Below are 5,900 nucleotides of genomic sequence, written 5' to 3' on the forward strand. Positions count from 1 at the left end.
TGTGTGTGTGTGTGTGTGTGTGTGTGTGTGTGTGTGTGTGTGTGTGTGTGTTTGGGGAGGGAAGCATATATGTATATGTATATATGATTGTATGAGCGTATGTATATATACACACTCACGCATATTGAGTGCAGACAGGATGATAGACAAGGTATATCATTACGGATTATCGGTTCTTTCTCAAGTCTCTAATTGGCAACAAAAGAACAGTAACCACGTGACCAAAATATTTTGTTTTTGTTGTTATTGTTGTTGTTGTTGTTGTTGTTGTTGTCACTGTCATTGCTGTTGTTGTTATTGAAAATCTTGTTGTTGTGGTTGATGTCGTTGTAGCAGTTGTTGTTGGTTTTTTTATTGTATTTGTTGCTCCTGGACATTGTTACTGCTGGTGTTGTTGCCACTACTTCGACCACTACTACTGCTGGTACTACAACAACAACAACAACAACAGCAACAACAACAACAACTACTACTACTACTACTACTACTACTACTACTACTACTAACCATTCTTTTATTTCTTTCAGTTATTTGACTGTGGCCATGCTGGAGCACCGCCTTTAGTCGAACATATCGATCCCAGGACTTATTCTTCGTAAGCCTGGTACTTATTTTATCGATTTCTTTTGTCCAACCGCTTAGTTACGGGGGACATAAACACACCAGCATCAGTTGTCAAGCGATGCTGGTGGGGGGAACAACCAGACAACACAAGCACACACACACACACACACACACACACACACACACACACACACACACACACACACACACACACACAAGAGATCTTGGTATTTAGAAGACCCAAAATGGTAGGTAAGGTTATGTAAGTGCTACACAAGGACCGTAGTTAGACTCCCGGTTTAATAATAGTATGAGGGAGGAGTCTAATGTGGGTTGTGTGTGAGCATGTAGGCCTATATATTAAATAAAATGAGACAGTAAAGTAAGGGCAATGTGAAATTTCTAGGACATTTATAAATGTCCTAGAAATTTCACATTGGTGGTGGCGGTGGCGGCGGCGGTGTTGTTGGTGGTGGTGGTGGTGGCGGCGGCGGTGTATGGTGATAAGGATGATGGCGTGATAGTACGACATTTCAGAGACACAGTTACTTACTTTCAAGTTACTAGTTTAGTTAGATTCGATTATCGATCAAATCAAAAGAACTAATGAAGACAAAAAATAAACAAATAGATAATTATAGAAATAAATAAAGAAGGGAAAGAAGAAAGGAAGGAATGAAGGAAAAGGAAATCAGAAAAAAAAAACTAATTCTAATACCGAAGGAGAAAATTTAGAAACAAAACAGATAATATTTCAAAAATTACAAATAAATATATAGAGAGGTAGGTAGATGGTATGTGTGTGGATGTGTGTATCCATGCATTCGTGCGTGTGCGCGCGTGTGTGGGTGTGTTTATATATGTGTGTGCGTCTGTGTGCGGATAGAAAGATGGCTAGCTATACATATAAATTAGATAGATAGATAGATAGATAGATAGATAGATGGATATGTAGATAGATAGATGGATATGTCGGTAAATTTATAGATTGGTAAAGAGAGAGACAGATATATAGATAAATAGTCACGAAGGTAGATACAAGGTAAGTACACAGGTAGATCGACAGACAAATCGATCGATCGACAGAATGGTGGATGATTAGATAGAGAATTAGTGAGATGAAGGAATAGATACGCATACATACAAACAAATATAATCGTATATATATATATATACATACATACACACATACATACACAAGCACACACATACACACACACAGCATATCTAGGCAGACAGATACATGGATATTAGATAAATAAACGGGAGACTGAAGAGGACAGTGTGACGTAATTAAGTAAAGAAATGAATATGGCGGCGATGGTGAATATGTCGTAGTTATTGTAACAGTGGTCGTGATGATGGTGATGGTGGCTGTGATTGTGGTGATGGTGGTTGTGGTGATGGTGGTGGTGGTGTTGGTGGTGGTGGTGGTGGTGTCGGCAGTGGTGTCGGTGATGTTGACGGTGGTGGTGAATATAATAGTGGCAATTACAGTGATGATGGCTGTTTATGTTTGATGGTTGTATTAAAGGAGGTGGCGGCGATTGTGGTAATGGTTGTTGTGATGGTGGCGATGGAAGCGGTATTAATAGTAACGGTAATGGTAATGTTGGTGGTACGGTTGTGTTGTTGGTAGTAGTGGTGGTGATAGTGGTGTTGGTGTTGGTAAGGGTGGTGGGGACGGGATAACGGTTGTGGTAACGGAGGTGGTAGTCGCCTTCGTGGCGTAATGATTGTGGTGATAGTCATGGTGGTGATGGAGGTGGTGGTGATGGTGGTGTTGATGGTGTGTGGCGAGGACTGCTCTTTTTATTTCTTGTTGTTGTTGTTGTTGTTGTTGCTGTTGTTGTTGCGGTGGTGGTAGTGGCGGTGGTGATGTTATTGTTGGTGGTGGGGTTGGGGGTGATTGCGCTGGTTTTGGTGATAAAGAAAGTAGGAAATGATATAAAGATGAAAGAGAAGGAATAAATGTGAAGAGAAAGAAAATACAAAAAACAAACAAAACAAACACGGAATACCTGTAGACGCGGGGCAAGGGTAGGCTGAGGTATGCGATAAATAACTATAGATACCAACTGATTGACGACAAAAATCGACAGATCGATACGAATTAGAAGAATGATGTGAACAGTTTTTCAGCATAGCTAATCGATACAGCAGCACGAAGACGAAGTTCACATACTTCAATCGATTTTTCTAGATGTAGCATAAAACCTGATTCATCTAAATTGAGTAGAATAGGTGTTAAATCACCTCAAGATGTATTGAACACAGCGTTTTGTGTACGAGAGTATCGTTAAGTGGTGGTAGAACTTGAGGAGGTTTGAGTCGGTGATACGGTTTCGATTCCTGATCTGTTGCTTAGAGTAATTTCGTTTCGTCTTTCGTTCATTTTTTTTCATTCTTGAGATTGGCCTGGTTAGCGTGAAATAATAGCTGCAATCATATACCTAAATAAATAGAAATATGAAGTCTGATTAAAGATGTATGGTAAAACAATCGAAGTTTACTAAACTAATGACTTGAAAATAAGAAACTGTGTCTCTGAATTGTTATGCTATCCGAGCATCGTTATCATTACCCCACCCACCACCACCATTGCCAATGCCATCGTTACTAAAACTATTACACCGCTTCCAACACGACCGCCACAGACACCACCACCAATTTCAGGCATCGGGAATCTTTGTCGAGAAGCGGGTCGCATGAGACATGTCTCATTATCAAGGGAGCGAGGTGGGAGCAAACAAGATATGACACATCATCGGGTCGGCCCTTTACTAAAGAAATTCAAGGTCCCATAGCGCTCACTAAGTTCAAATCCCACTGAGGTCAGCTTTGCTTTTCATTCTTTCGGCGTCGATAAACAAAAGGTACCAATCTTGGATGGTGGACTGGCGGAACGGTAAGAAGGTTGGGTGGAATGCCATGCAGTTCTTATTCCGGCTCCTTGCATTCTGAGTTCAAATTCCACTTTAGCCTACTTGAGTGGTAGACAGCACTGGATTAACCGTTGAGGTACCGCTGTAACATACAGTGCACATTGGGTAATTTTTAAAACTTCGTGGAACCCATAAATCTCCAAATCTGATCACAGCTAATTTCTTTCAGAAAGAAAGACAAACGGACAGAAAGAATGAGAAGAATCGATCGCAGTTGTGAGCTTATTCATTGACCACGATACATTGACAGCAATGGTGATCTTGGCTGAATTTGCATTCAGAGCACAGAGAACGAGAAGGACCGGGAGGCAATCTAACTGATGTTGTAATGATTCTGCTAATTGGCCGTCTCAGAGACGACGACAACAACAACAACAAAAGCAGACAACAGCAATAGACAACAGTATTCGTACCGCTAGATGGCGTGACCTGACGCTTAAGTTCGTGACGTATCAAGTTCCTTCGCCTGTCTGGTATGCTCTGATACGGAAATACTCTAGCAGTTGTCAGTCTTTAACTCATTCTTTCTTCCGGTAAAACTAGACGTTATCATTGAAGAGCGGTGAAGAGACAGAAAGAGAATGAGTGAGAGGAGAGAGAGAGAGAGAGAGAAGGGACAGAGAGAGGGGACAGAGAGAGAGAGAGGACAGAGAGAGGGAGAGAGAAAAGAGAGAGAGAGTGGGGTGTGTGATCTACGCATGTCATAATTAATATTATGTAGGAGGACGTAACACTAAGACACAGCATGTATCCAAGACCCACACAGCAGCGCTCAGTATTTCAGTGAAGAACGCACGCAATACAAATAAAACCATTAAGAATAAATTTATTTTCCTCTTTTACATTTTAAATGCATATGCAGCAGATCTGGTTAGATTCCAGAATTAAAGACCAAAAAAAAAAAAAAAAAAAAGATTCAAATACCGCACATTACCAGAAGTTAGCTTCCTGCAGTTAAAATCCATCAACCACGCTGGCGAGAACGGCGAGAAGATATCTGAGATAACTCTCTAATGCACAACGACACAAAAACTCACCAGATTTACACAATACATCGATTCCTTTTTCCTTCTTCGTATTTCGAAGAAAATTTTCATCCAACTTGCTGTTCAATGTAATTTCTAACATCCTTCCTCTGAAATCACATACAAAACTTCAGGAGAATAAAGAAAAATGGCGGGTGGAGTGGGTTGTTGAAAGAATGTAACAAGCAAAACTCTGATGTAAGACATGGAATATTATTCGATTGCAAACGTAATATCCTTACTTTCGCTTTATTTCTTACTCATTTGTCTTTAATCATACGATGCACTCTTTCTTTCCTTCTCTCCTTCATCTCTCTCTCATTAATTGTATGTCCACATGTCTATCTGCTATCTATCTCTCTCTCTCTCTCTCTATCTATCTATGTAATGTACATTTGTATCGAGGCATATGTATAAATATGTATATATCTATATATATATATATATATATATATATATATATATATATATATACGTGTATGTATGTATGTATATGTGTATGTATGTATGCATGTATATATATATATACATATATATATACACATACACACGCACATGCATATAGAAACGTTGCCTGAATTTTCATAGTCACAGACGAATAAAGATATGCAGAGAAGTAACAGACAGAAAAAAAAATGATAATGTCAAAGAAATGACGAAACAAAATATATAGAAACAGACATGTTATATTTCAGTAATTTATAATTCCGAGAAAATATTTAAAAAAAGTATAGAAAAAAAAAACAAAGTACAATTATGGAGAATATTTTAAAGATTACTATTGATTATCATTCGATTACTATAAGTCTTATTACCAATATATTATCAATTTACCAATTATTATAATTATAATTATTATTGATATTATTATGATAATAATAACAAAAATAATAGTAATAATAATATCAACAATAACGACAATAATAATAATAATAATAATGAAAATAATAATAATAACAAAAACAAAAAAAATAATGATTATTATTACTATGATTATTAGTATTAAAATTATTATCATCATCATCATAATCATCCTCATCATCTACATCCTTCTTCTTCTTCTTCTTCTTCCTCTTCTTCTTCTTATCATCATCATCATCATCATCATCATCACTATCACTATCATCATCATCATCATCATCATCATCATTATTATTATTATTACTATTATTATTATTATTATTATTATTATTATTATTGTTATTGTTATTGTTATTATTATTAGCATCATTATCATTATTGATTATTAATTTCGATATCATTCTGGGGAGTTTTCTTTAAAAACGATGACATTTGTCAGCAGTTATTGTTCAAAATTTTAATTTATATCATATTGCTTGCCATAAAGAGATGAAAGATGCTTAAA

The sequence above is a fragment of the Octopus bimaculoides genome, chromosome 13 (assembly GCF_001194135.2).
Source record: "Octopus bimaculoides isolate UCB-OBI-ISO-001 chromosome 13, ASM119413v2, whole genome shotgun sequence".
In the NCBI taxonomy this organism is placed as follows: Eukaryota; Metazoa; Mollusca; class Cephalopoda; order Octopoda; family Octopodidae; genus Octopus; species Octopus bimaculoides.